General features: G+C 51.7%; 1 non-coding gene across 1 annotated transcript; it reads left to right on the top strand.

Annotated features, from left to right (window-relative positions):
- Positions 1 to 891: 891 nt before the first annotated feature.
- On the top strand, positions 892 to 998 carry LOC119002819 (U6 spliceosomal RNA). The gene has a single exon (XR_005069815.1). It is a non-coding gene; the product is annotated as a U6 spliceosomal RNA (small nuclear RNA).
- Positions 999 to 14114: the final 13116 nt, after the last annotated feature.

Here is a 14114-nt window from a genome sequence, read left to right as displayed (position 1 = left end):
CCTCTCCTCATTTTTCTGAATTCTCATTTCTTCATTCCTTTCTGGTTGGATGTTTCGTTCTTCCTTCTGGTCCATTCCATTGATTTGAGTGCCAGTTTCCTTTCCATCGCTATTGGTTTCCTGTGCATTTCCCTTCATTTCAATTAGTTTAGCCTTCATATGTTCCTCTAATTTGTGACTATGTTCCTCTAATTTGTGACTATAATCTACCAGTTCTGTGAGCATCCTGATAAATAGTGTCTTAAATTGGGCTTCTGAGAGGCTGGCAATCTGTTGGTCGCTTAGAGTTATTGGCTCTGGGACTTTGAGTTCTTCTTGCACCATCTTTTGGGCTGTTCGTGCCTATTCCGTAGCAGGATCGGAGCCTTAAGGTGTTCAGTAGTGCAGGGCAACTAGGTCACTGGGTTGTGATGCTGTATGTGGGGGCGGGTTCAAAGAGGGACTATGGCGTCCTGTCTGCCGCCTGCCGCCTCGGCCCTCACCGGTGCCGCAGCTGCTGCCGTCACCGGGCCCACGTGTTTCGTCCCACTGCACGCGAGTGTGCCCTTGCCCCCTGGGGCCTGCGTGGTCCGTCTTACTGTGCGGGAATGTGCGACTGCGGTCAGTCTGCCCCACACCCCAACTGGTTCCCGTCTGCCTGCGCGCCTGGGTCGGGGGCCCTGTCCTGCCCGACCCTGCTCGCTGCTGGCTCCGCCCCTCTTACCGTCCCTGTTGAATGGTTAGATGTAGTCGGACTTCCGTATAATTCAATTTTCTGTCCTTTGGTTGTGTCTTTGTTTCTCCAAACCTTTGTTGTATTCAAACTTGGTTGTGGGAGAAGGCACAGTGTTTCCACCTATGCCTCCATCTTGGCGGAAGTCCTCAACAAATGGGTTTTAAAGTTTATGTGGAGTGCTCGCTTTGGCAGCACATATACTAAAATTGGAACGATACAGAGAAGATTAGCATGGCCCCTGCGCAAGGATGACACGCAAATTCATGAAGCGTTCCATATTTTTCTGGATCAAAAAACTATGGTACATTTACACAATGGAATTCTATGCTGCAGAAAGGAAGAAGGAACTACTACCCTTTGCAACATCATGGATGGAACTGGAAAGCATTATGCTGAGTGAAATAAGCCAGGCGGTGAAAGACAAATACCATATGATATCACCGTTAACAGGAATCTAAACAAAACAAACAAGCAAGCAAAATATGACCAATGACACTCAAATACGAAACAGGCCGACGAGAGGGGAGAAAATCATAGGGGAAAAGGGGAGGGACTCACATGAACAAGTATAAAGGACACGTGGACAATAACTAAGGGTGGGGGGCGGAAATGGGAGGGAGGAGGGGAGCATGGGGCGGGGGGCGGGCAGGGTTGGGAATATAAGACAGAAAGCTGTACTTGAACAAGAATTAAATAAAAAATTATTTTTAAAAAAATGAAGGTTATGTGGAAAGGTAGAAAACCTCAAATAGCCAGTACAATGTTGAATGAGAACAAAGTTGGAAGACTAATGCAACCTGACTTCAAGACCTACTATAAAACTATAATAAATTAAGACTATGTAGCGTTGGTGACAGAACAAATAGGTCAGTGGAACAGAACAGAAAGCCCAGATGAAGACCCACATAAATATAGTCAGCTGATCATTGACAAGGATCAAAGGTAATACAATGAAGCGAACATAATCTTTTTAACAAATGTTGCTGGGACAACTGTATATCCACATAAAAAAATTCTATACAAAGACCATATTTATCTTACACCTTTCACAAAAATCAACTCAAAATTGATCATAAACCTAAATGCAAAAATCAAAACTATAAAACTTGCCCAGTGTGGTGTGGCTCAGTGGACTGCATGCCAACCTGCAGACCGAAGGGTCACTGGTTCAATTCCTGATCAGGGCACATGTCTGGGTTGCAGGCCAGGTCCCCAGTAGGGGATGTGAAAGAAGCAACCACAGATTGATGTTTCTCTCCCTCTCTTTCTTCCCCCCTTCCTTTCTCTCTAAAAATAAATAAAATCTTTTAAAAAAAACCCTATAAAACTCCTAGAAGGTCCATAGGAGAAAACCTAGATGACTTTGGGTATGGGAATAACTTCTTAGAGGTAATACCAAAGGCACAATTCATGAAAGAAATAATGTATCACAGGGGTGTAAAGTACTGCATAGGGAATATAATCAATAATATTGTAATAACTATGTATGATGCCAGGTAGGTACTAGACTTATTGGGGGGTCACTTTGTAAATAATGTCTTACCTCTATGTTGTACATCTAAAACTAGTATAAAATAATATTGAATATCAACTGTAATTAAAAAATAAAAAATAATTCATAAGATGTACTTTAAAATTAAAAAGTTTTGTTCTGCAAAAGACATTGTAAGGAGAGTAAGAATACCAGGCATGGATTGGGAGAACATATTTGCAAAAGATGTAACTAATAAGAGTACTGTTATCCAAGATATAGAAAGAGTTCTTTCTATATCACAACAGTAAGAAACACAACAGTAAGAAAATGGACAGCCTGATTTAAAAAATGGACCAAAGACATGAACAGACACCTGACTGTAGAAGATGCACAGATGGCAGGTAAGCCTGTGAGAGGATGTTCAACAGCAGGTGCCACCAGGGAAATGCAGGCTAAAGCAACAAGATGCCACTGGCAGTGACTGGAATGGCCCGAGCCCAGGGCGCCGCAGCACCCAGTGCCAGCAAGCAGGTGGAGCAGCAGGACCCCTCGCTCGTTGCTGGTGGCGGTGCAGGTGGTACAGCCACTTTGCAAGACAGTTTGGCCGTTCCTTCCAAAACTAAACTTACTGTTAGCATGTGACCCTTGAAACTTACATAATCTTATAACTAATGTCACCCCAGTGCATGTTAATAAAATTAAAATAAAGTCTATCTTTAGAAAAAGCACTCCTTTTGCTGCCAGCGCCTCCCCTCCCCAGCCCCCTTGCTGGGTGGTGTTGGTTTGGGTGACTCGCTCTCTGTTCCTGCAGTCCTTGCCTTTCCCAGAATGCCAGGTAGGTGGAGCCACACAGCACACAGCCTCGCCTCTGACATTCAACCCCGCTCCTTGCATGATCAGTAGTCTATTCCTTTTTGTTGCTGATTAGCATTCTACTTTATGGCTCTACCACAGTTTATCCATTGGCCAGTTTATGGGCATTTGGGCTGTTGCCAGTTTGGGGCTTTTGTGAATAAAGTTCTCAGAAAGACTTATGTCCACATCTTTGGGTAGACATGGGCATTTATCTAACAGGGTAAATTCCAGAGTGGGATGGCTGGGTAGTGTGGCGGGTGTGTATTTAACTTACATGGCAAGGAGCAACTATCAAACTGTTTTTATGAATGGCGATCCCATCTTGCCTTTCCACCAGCAAGGTGCAAACTGTCTCGTCGCTCGGTGTTCCTGTTGTCGCTTGGTGTTGTCAGTGTTTCCATGTCTGCTGTTCCACTAGGGGCCAGGGGTATCTGATCATGGTTTTCTTTTGCACTTGCCTTTCCCTAATGGCCGATGAAGTCGAACATCATGTGTTTGCTTATTTGCCCTCTGTATGCCTCCTCTGATGAAATGTTCACATTTTTGGACTAATTCTTCATTGGCTGGTTTATTTTCTTTTTTTCTCAATATTTTATTTATTTATCTTTAGAGGGGAAGGGAAGGAGAGAGGAAGGAAACATCAATGTATGGTTGCTTCTCGTGCATCCCCTGCAGAGAACTGGCCCCTGCTGGAAACTGGCCTGCAACCCAGGCATGTGCCCTGACTGGGAATCGAACCGCGACAGACTGGTTCACAGGCCCGCGCTCAATCCACTGAGCTACACCAGCCAGGGCGGCTTGTTTATTTTCTTAATAGCGAGAGAGGTCTTTATATATTCTAGATACAAGGTCTTTACCAGATAATGTATTTTGCATATACTTAGTCTGTGGCTTGTTTTTTCATTTTCTTACCTGTATTTTTTGAAGAGCAGAATTTATAGTTTTAGGTTTTATATTTAGGTAATTATCCTGTTTGAGTCAATCTTTAGTGACAGAGGCTTTTGTGGAGTGTTTTTCCCTATGGATGTCCAGCTGTTCTTTGCTGAAAGTTACCTTCCGCTGTTGAATTACCTTGGCACCTATGTGTCTGTTTCTTAACAGTCATCCTTGTGTGAATACCACACTCTCTTGGTAACTGTATTTTATAGTAAGTCTTTTTAAATATAGTTTAAATGTTTTTAAAGATTTATAGAGAGGGGAAGGGAGGGAGAAAGATGAGAGAAACATTAATGTGTGGTTGCCTTTCACACCACACCCCCCCCCCCCCAGTGGGTACCTGGCCCACCAGGCATGTGTCCTGATTGGGAATCCAACCGGCAACCCTTTGGTCTGTAGGTCAGCACTCAATCCACTGAGCCACACCAGCCAGGGCTGTTTCCATCACCAACCCCTGCCTTTTTTTGCTCTATTTTTTTAAAAAGAGAGAAACATCAATGCATGGTTGTCTCTGGCGCACCCCTACTGGGGACCAGGTCTGCAACAGCGAGGGCTGTTTTCTTTTGAGTTCTCCCAGCTTTATTCTTCACTTAAAATTTGTTTAGGCTGTTCTAGGTCCTTGGTATTTCTATATAAATTGTAGAATCAGCTTGTCAGTCTGTACAAAAAGCCTGGCTGGAATTTAACTGGGATTGCATTATAACTGTGGAGCTGACATCGCTGAATCTTCTGACCCATGAACATTTATACATTTTCATTTATTTAGGTCTTATAAAATTTCTCTCAGCAGTGATATGTAGTTTTTAGTATACAGGTCTTTCACACATTTTATTAAATTTAATTTTCATTTCATATTTTTTTGCATAGAGGTTATTTTTTTAGATTTTATTTATTTATTTTTAGAGAGGGGAAGAGAAGGAGAAAGAGGGACAGAAACATCAGTGTGTGGTTGCATCTCAGGTGCCCCACACTGGGGATCCGGCCTGCAACCCAGGCATGTGCCCCAGTCAGGACTCGAACTGGTGACCCTCTAGTTCACAGGCCCACATTCAATCCACTGAGCTACACCAGCCAGGGCATATTTTTAATTCTTTATTTTTTTAACTTTTAAAGGTTGTGGCAAAATACACGTAACATGAAATTTACCATCTTAACCATTTCTAAGTGTACGGCCAGCATGTTTTGTGCTATTTTACATGGTGTTGCGTCATTTCAATATCCAACTGTGTAGAAACGCAGGTGATTTTTGTATTTAGACCTTACATCCTGTGCTTTTGCCAAGCTGATTAGTATGAGTAGCTTTTATGTACTATTTGGGGCTATTAAAATTTAGTCATAACAATAACACTTACTGAGTACTTACTGTATGCCAGGTGTTACCCTGTGCACCCTACGTAGAGTCTGTGTAACCCAGCCCCGCAACAACACTGTGAGGACCGGAGGCTTGGTGTCTTGAAGACTTGCCCGAGGCTCTGCAGTGCAGACGCACCCGCCCCAGGGCGAGGGGGAGGCCAAAGCCAGATTTCTCAGTCCTGCGCCCTGACTGAGTGCTTCCTAGAAGCCAGGTGCCAGGCCAAGACTTGCATGTACATCTTCACATTTAACCCCCAAAGCAGTTCCTTGAAGGAGCACTGTTATTAACCATTTTATCGTATCATGGTCTGGGCCACTCGCTGAGGAGACTCAGTGATGAAAAGCCAGCGCTGCCTGTTTAGGCCAAGTGTCCACACTAGGTTTTGGCCTGCACCCAAGTAGTGGCCGGGGTAGGGGGCGGGGGGCGGCGGGTGACCTGAGGCCTGGGCAGGCACTGGTGGGGAGCTCAGGGGTTCAGGGGCTGCGAGGCAGGGTGGGGGCGAGGGCCTGCAGGCACAGACCCTGTGTTCATCAGGGCTCTGCCCCTTGCTGAACCTCAGCTTCTTTATGTGTTCACCACTGTGAGCCCTGGGAAATGTGAACCCAGTGTCACTTTCCTAAGTAAAACCCCGTTGTTTAGAGCTACCCCACTCATGGTCTACAGACAGCGCTGGCCCAGAGGGAAGAAAGGCAGGAACTGGTGTGTGCGGCTCAGAACTGTGCTGGCTGTTTGATGTGGATGCAGCATCCAAACAGGTGACTGGGTTTCGGATCTTGCAGAATTATTGGTCCAGGGTCAATTGGAAACTGAGAAAAGAAAACAACTGGTCCTTCTCCACAAGTAGTTTGTGAAACCTGGCTCTGCCAGACTCATGAACTTAGCGTGATATTTGGGGAAGCCAGAACTGGGCCATCGAGAGGCAGGAGGGTGCCCGGTGGTCTCCAGATCGTGTGGGACCACTCTGCGATCCAGGCCATGAGGCCTTCACAGTCAGCATCTTCTCCCTTGGGCAGGGCTGGCCAACACTGACACATTTCTTCTCAGCATATGTTTGTTTGTGGTTTGCGTGGTCACTCAACAAGTATTCATTGAGACAGGGTCCCTGACCTCAGGGAATTTACAGTCAAGTGGGGCAGAAAGATGGGAAACAAGTAAACACCCAGGCACATGGCTGCACCCGTAGCTGCTACTAGGAAGGACAGTGTGGTGAATTGGGGCAGGCTGAGGAAGTGCAGCTTTAGAAGGGCCAGGGGCTTGCTGGGCTGGGGCCGGGGGGTGGGGGGTACATGTGGGGGGGGTGCTTATGGGGAAAGAAACAGTGGCAGGGAGTGTTCCAGGCAGAGGGAATGTTCTGTGTGAAGCTAATAGAAATCAAAAGGAGGGGTCCCAGAAAGGGAGGGGATGACAGGGGTTAGAGCTGGGCCAGCTCTAACATGACAGGTCATGGCAGGGGCTCTGCTCACCGCCCGAGGTCTCCACTTTGCCTTCACCAGCTGAACCCTCCCACTCTTCAGATTAAGGAGACTTTCTACAGCTGTTGTGGGGCTTTGCATGGTGCCCTTTCAACCTGAAAGAGGCAATCCCTAGCAGCTGTGCCTTGTACCCCCCCCCCCTTTCACACATGGGGAGATGGGCTCCCAGGGAGGCCTGGGTCATGCCCACCTGTGCTGTGGCTTCTGGAGTTCTCTGCGCCAGAACAAGGGTGTGCTTTCAAAAAAAAGTGCATCTGGTCCCTCCACTGCCTCAAACATGACGCTGGTTAAAATTCATACACCTAACAGGGTCTGTTGCTGAAGGTGCTTGTTGGCAAGTGGCTGGAGGCAGAAACTAAGACCTTGGAAGGACAGGGGAAGACTGGGACGGTGGCGCTCTGGAAGGGAGGGGCTCCTGTCTTTGCCCTTGAGGCTCCCTGGAGATGCTGGCTGCCCCACGGAGTCCAGTGGGTGGCCCAGGCACCCTGCAGTGAGGTGGTGGGAGGTAGGAGGCTCTGGAGGGGGCAGGCAGGGCCCATTTTAGCCTCTGTGGTGGGAGTGCACCCCTCACCAAGACCACACCCCACAGAGAAAGGGGGAGTGTGAGGACAGCTATAGGGCAGCAGCCCAACAGCCTTGCCTGTTACCAAGTACACCAGACACGGCTACGTGGTGCCTTGTTGTAAGACTCAACAATTAAAGCTGGATGGAGCAGGTTTTTATTTACAACATTCCAACCTTGGGAGAGCTTAGAGCACCTCAGCTCAGAGCCCTCCTTTCCCACAAGACTCAGCACTTCCCATGCTCCCCACCAGGCTCTAAGCCAAAAGCTCCAAAAATTCCCCATGTTCTTATTTGGTCTTAATCCATCTGTGCAAAGTTTCCCAGTCCTTCTGGAAGGTACTGAAGTTGCCATCCTCACACAGCAACTCTCTTCTTCAGTATCCGGGGTACATGGTCATCAGCCTCCATATAATAGTCCAGAAAAGGCACACGTCCCGAGTGTCGGGGTGAAGTCCAGGTGCAGCAGGACAGCATCTCGTAAGGAAGTCCTTTGCAGCTCTGGAGTCCAAGCCACATGGACTCCTTCCTCACTATAAACCACACAGCTTCTCCCTTCTCACTGCTCTCTTTCAAACCGTGTGGCAAAAACCCCTTACCACAGACAGTACACCCTCCTGCCCCCCCCCCCCCCGCCACTATTCCCTACATGGCCAAGAGAGAACAGCTGCCGCGCTTGAGTTTAAATCCTTGTCCTGTGCCTCCTCCATTACCCCGTTTCCGGCTCCTCCCACATTGGGCCACAGCTGCCAGTTCCTGGTACCTTCTGCCTTTCTCTGGCTGCCATTGTTAGTCGGAGCAGGCGTGGTCCTGTGACACAGAGCCAACACCTCCACACTTCTCTAGCCAGCGCTGTAAGCTCCTAGGTGCATCACGGGTTAAAGTCACACCTGTCTCCCTGGCAGCACATCTCTTTAACATAACTAAGAAGCTGGCCAAGTTGCCAAAGATACGCAAAATTTCCCAATTGCTGTGATTGGCTTTTCCATCCCCCAAGCCAAAGCCATGGAGACTTTATTTCTGAAAGAGCAGTACACCCCATATTATGCTCTCAGCGCCCCCACACCCCCTAAGGCATTACGCCCCCTAAGTCAGCTGCTTCCTGTCTGCTCCCCAGGCACATCTGCCCCTTTCTGCCTTAGCACCTCACATAGGCCACCTGCCAGAGATGCTGTGTTACGCTACAGAATCCTGAAGAAAGCACTCCTAGGCTCACCCAGACAGGATGCACGGATTGGCTGGATTAGGGGCCCTGCAGACCATTTGTGGTAGCACTTTCCCAAATGTCAAGTGACGAATTGTTTCAACGCACCTTTGATCTCCATCCCGGTTTCCTGTTTTCCTGGAGCCTGTGCATGCACAGGAGTGCGGCATTTTCAGGTTGTGCCGGTGGGAGGGAGGCAGCCACCAGGCATGAGTAGCATTAGAGCTGGGGGAGGCAGTCTGGGTTGGAGCTGGGACTGTGATTTGGACAAGTCACATCTTTGTACTGACTGTCCATTTCCTCCGCTGCCAATGGGATGGATAAGCGAGTCTCCCTCGCTTGGCCCTTGGTCCTGGAGAAAGCCCGGCCATGCGCTCTTGACCTGTGTGCAGTCCTGACAGCACTCTCTTCTCCTCTCTGCCCATTCACTTTGCAGTATGCCTGGGTTGAGAAGCACCTCGGCCCCGACTTTCTGGAGCAGGAGGTGCTGACCAGAGACAAGACCCTGGTCTCTGCTGACCTTCTTATAGACGACCGGCCGGACATCACAGGCAAGTGGCCTGGGCAGGTAAGGAGCGAGAGTGTGGATGGCTGGGAGCCACTCTGACCAACAGCGCATGGGGCTGGGCCTGTCCCAAGCGGCCCCCACTTAGTCACCAGCTGTATCTGGCATCCAGCCTTGAGCCTGACACTGAACTTCTTTCTTGTTGGGAAGACAAGGTTCTCCCAGCGTGTGGTCTGGGAGCCAGGGTCCCAGCTCTGGGCAGAACTCACTGGGTGGCCTTGAGCCCCTTATACCAGGGAGCTTTGCCTTCCCATGTTAAATGAAGATGCAACTCTGGCTTCCAAATGTTTATTTGCATCAGAAGAACCTCCTTTTTCCCCTAAAAGCAATTTGAATGGAACCTAATGTATAAAACAGACAAGTGAGGGTGGTTTGGGATTTTTATTTGCCCCTTTTGCTTATGGATGTCCCCTCCCAAAAAACCAACAAACCAACCTTAAACTCTCTTTAAAAAGAGAGGGAAATTTATTTTCCTGAGAAGGCGGGGCAGGAGGCTTTCAGGCATGGCTGAATCTAGTCGTCTAGACAACCTCAGTCACGTTCAGCATCTTTATCTCCTGGCTCTGCTCTGGTGTGCCGCACACACAGGCAGGCTCTTTCCTCCTGGTAGCCATTCACAGTGTCGGAGTTAAATCTTATAAGAGAAAAAGGACTCCTCAGTGGGGAAATAACAGCATATTTCTCCCCTAATGGCTTTTTGAGCTGGTTTGGAAGCATGCCCACCTCTATACTAGTCCCTGTTTCCAGAGGACAGAATCACAGTGCACCCACACCTAACCTCCCAAACCATGCAGTTTCTCAGGGAGAGTCAGGGTGCAGTGCCAGCTGGGACCGTGATCATGAGGGTCCCAGAGACCCCTGTGACTTCCATCTCCAGCCATGGGAAGCAGGGAAGAGTCCTGTGCAGAAGGAGCTGGGGGCCAGGCTGTAACCCAAGGGGCAGTGCCAGTGTGCAAATGCGGACTAAAGCTTGGGGGAGGGGCCCCATGGGGCCCATGGCCAACAGCTAGCGCTGGCCAGTGTCGAAGTCACCGGGCTTGGAGAGAGAGGAAGGCCAGGCGTCAGCAAGGCTTGGCCTTGGACAGTGACTGTGGTAACAGTGAGCAGCATTGTCACTGCCTGGTCCCACTGTGCGCTGTGCCACTGCTTGTTGGGGACACCTCATAACCCCTTGAGCCCCAGGAGACGAGTGCCGGTGCAGTCACCATGGACTTGACAGGGGGCCCCAGGGGATCAGAGATGAGCTGCGTGACAGGAGACGCTCTGGTCTGGGCCCCAGGAGGCCTCTCCAGGCTCCTGCATTAGACTGAGTGCTGCTTTCCCACCCGCAGGGGCCGAGCCCAGCCCCAGCTGGGAGCACATACTCTTCACAGCCTGCCACAGCCGGCACCTGCCACGGCAGCCCCCCAGCCGCAGGCTGCTCTCCTGGGCAGACAACTGGAAGGCCCTTCCGGACAGCAAGCGGCCCTGCTGAGGGGACTGTGCTACGGGCTCCTCCGTGGTGCTCAGGGTCTAGGGGCTGGTACTCTGGTCCAGAGGCTTCTTCTCAGATACCCCAGGCCCACTGCCCATCTCCTCCCTTGTCCCAGCTCTGCCAGGCCTTAAACTGATCTCGGGGCAGGCCTGGACCATGGGCACTGGATAAGACTCATGGCAGCTCGGCGATGCAGGTGGCCCTCAGGCTGTGGCCAGGCTGCTCCAGAGAAGAGGGCAAGGCTATTGCTCAGAGGACCAGCAGTCCTCCTTCCCTCTTTCAGGGTGTCCCTGCTTCCCCAGACTGGTGGCCCGGCCCGGCAGGGAGGATGCCAGCCGCCTCTTGGTCGGTGAGGGCGATGAGCAGGATCAGGTGGTGTGACCCCTCACACCCTCAGCCGTGGCCCCTGATCCCTTGCCTACCCAGTCTGGGGCCTGCACCCTCACTGAGCTCCAGGGCCATGCGTGTGGCTCTGCCTTTGACCAGCCAAAGGGTTCTTATCCCTCATCCCTGGTCCCACTCAGGACCCAGCAGAGTCATCAGGCTTGAACATTTGTTGAAAAATAAATGCTTTTTGTGTGTCACCTGAGGTTGTCGCCTCCTTTAGCTGCCACCCCAAGATCCTGCAGCACCAGGCCCCGGGCACCAGCCACACACCCTGTGAGCACCCGGGCCATCCTGCTGCACTGGTGCTGTGTAGGGGCTGAGGCGGGTAGGACCTTGATCGTAGTGGGCCTTGGCCACCCCAACTCCACACCCCACACTAATGGTCAAGTGTAACAAGTGCTGCCCTCAAGCGCCCCCTTCCCATACCCACCCTGCCCCCCACCCCAGTCCAGAGCAGCGCCCCCCACCTCTGCTCTGCTCCCACAGCCGTGTTCCAGCAGGGTCCCACGGGCTGTGTGAGGGGGGAGCAGGCTGACGTTAGAGTCTCAGTTCTTGTTCCTTTGACCGACTGGACAGCGGATGGCTGCACAGCCAGCTCTCCACACTTTCTCGTGTGGTCTCTGGGGCCTTCCCTCATCCACGTCCTGCTCCGCCGCTGCCCTCTCCTTCATTCCCTTTGCAGGGAACCCCCAGTTGCCCCATCTCTGGGATCCTGGCAGGCCTTCAGCCTCGGTGACAGGCACTCGAGTTCCCCAGGAGCAGGGCAGGTGAGACGAGAGATGGGGGCCTGGGGCTCAGGGCCGGCAGAGCACCTTGCCTTTCCACTCTCAGGCTACCAGGAGCCTGAGCTTGTCACTCCAAATTAGAAAGGGAGGACTCCTGGCAAAAGCGGGGCTCCCTCCTTGTCTGGCTTTATCCCTTGGGGGACAGAGGAGGGGCCTTTGCAGGTCGGTCCAGATGAAGAGTATTTGCTGTGGCACTAAGTGGCCCCAAGGCCACCTGGCCCACGCAGGGCTGTGACCAGAGCCCTGGCATGAGGCCCTGGAAGGAAGCAGGACCTAGGGGTACTGGCTCCTCGGCTGCTCTGAGATCCTCACCGTGCATGCAGGAGGACGCTGCCCCTGTCCGAGGTCCAGGTGACACTGCCCAGTGAGCGGCGCAGTGCCACCCTCTCCCAGCTGGCTCGCTCTGGCCTCCTTCCCATCAGCAGCAGTTCTTGCCCCTCCAGCCTTCCATGCCCCCCTTTCCAAGAGCCTTCCTGCTTAGCGTGGTCAGGTCTAGACTAACTGGGATCCCCTGAGACCCCCAGTGCTGACTGTCCAGAGAACTGCAGACCCTGGCCCACCGGGAGCAGCATCTTCCCTTGTGCCTGGCCCCCCGTGGGGGAAGGAGATCTGCCAGTGTCCCTCCGTGTGGGGAGTGTGCTGGCACCAGGGCGCAGCAGTGAACCAGGTGCACCTGGCCCTGCCCTCCCTCAAATATCATTGACCTTCAGACCTTAACACTGGGGAGCAGAGAAGCTACTTCATTCATTTCTGTCCTAGGTCCTCACTCTGCTGATGACAAATTTAGTCCCGCGGGGTCCTGTCTTAGTCTCCTCCTCCTCCTGCCCAGGAAGTGGCTGTCACTGGGGGGCAGACTTGCTGCGTGCAGGGATGGCAGTGGTGAGGGTGTCTGGACTCCACGATCCCCTCATGCTGCCATCACCAGGCCAGTGGGTGCTGGCACTGATGGGCTGGCCAGTGCTCTTGAGCTCAGTTGTGAGACTCCACTTCTGCTGGATGCCCCTTACCCGAGAGACAGCTGCTCCCGCTGAGGCAGTGGGACACCCCTGCCCGCCCACCTCCCACAGCCCTTTCTTCCCATCCTGGCCTCTGCCTGGCCACTGCTCACGCCCAGCCCCAGCTCTGGGTCTGCTGCTGACAAAGCTGTAACACAGGTGCTCTGCTTCAGATCCTCCAGAGGCTGACCCTTTCAAAATCTTTTCTTTTAAAACAGATCTCTGCCATGAGCGTTAACGGCAGGGCTAGATACTCTGAAGCTGTGGATCGCTACTTTTGTTCTCTGCTAAGCTAGAGGTAGCAGCCACTTCAGCAGCCTTTGGGTTAAAGGCGAAAAAATAATTTCAGGGGCAAATCATCCCAGACAAGCAGTAATAAACAACTCACTGTGATTACGATGAGGGCCACAAGTCCAGGTGGCTGGGGGAGCAGGTGGAGTAGGACCTGGCCAGCCTGAGGTCGGAGGGTGCTCCTGGCAGGTCGCATGGGTGAGACCTGGGTGAAAGGGGAAAGAGCATGTCCAGCTGGTGGAGGAGCATGCAGAGACCCTGGGGCAGGGAGAGTTGGCCGTAGAGCCTGCAGGAAGGAGGCAGCAGGTCCGGAACCCAGAGCAAAGCGAGGAGGGTTGGGGCTTGGCCTGCGGGGGCACTGGCGGTGACAGTGCTGGGAAGGCAGAGCCTGGGAACAGCCACTGTCCGGGGCCAGGCCCACAAAACTGTTTGATTTTCTTTTTGTCACACAGGATACACCCAATTGAAATGAAGGTGACTTTCTTCACAGCTTGAGAAGGCTGTTTTGCTTCAGAACCATGAAATGCACTGCAGAAAAGGAATCCGTGTTTGCCGACCCCAAGATGCAGTGCTGAGCCAGTGTGGTCCCTTGCCTTCTCCATTGCTGGCCTTGGAACACCTCAGCTCTCATCCTGGGTGGGAAGGTTGGGAAGACCCAGGACTGCAGGACTGGAAGCCCTGGAAGGAGTGAGGGAACTCTGGGTCAGCCAGGGGTTTGGGGCAGAAAGGCTCAGTATAACTTCTTTACTTTCCTGGATTCCATGTGGAACCCTTTCCAGCATCACAGCAGCAAGGAGAGCTGTTTTCTAGCGCTTAATGTGCTCTGGATGCTGGTAAGCACTTCACGTGACCTCATGACTTCCTTCACAGTAACCAGTAGGACTGTGGGCCTGGCAGGGTCAGGGCTCCTGATGGAGGGTGGGCCAGGCCTCTGGTGCTAGGCATCCAGCCAGGCACTGCACTCTGTGGCTTGTACTGTGACTTTCAATCCTGACCACTGACCTAGATTCCCAGAAGGATCCAGAGTCCACGGGTAAAGTGCTGTC

This window comes from Sturnira hondurensis, unplaced genomic scaffold, assembly GCF_014824575.4.
Source record: "Sturnira hondurensis isolate 20B ecotype Veracruz unplaced genomic scaffold, ASM1482457v3 Scaffold0018097, whole genome shotgun sequence".
In the NCBI taxonomy this organism is placed as follows: Eukaryota; Metazoa; Chordata; class Mammalia; order Chiroptera; family Phyllostomidae; genus Sturnira; species Sturnira hondurensis.
Note: the sequence above shows the minus strand (reverse complement) of the source record. Positions and strands in the feature narration are given on the sequence as shown.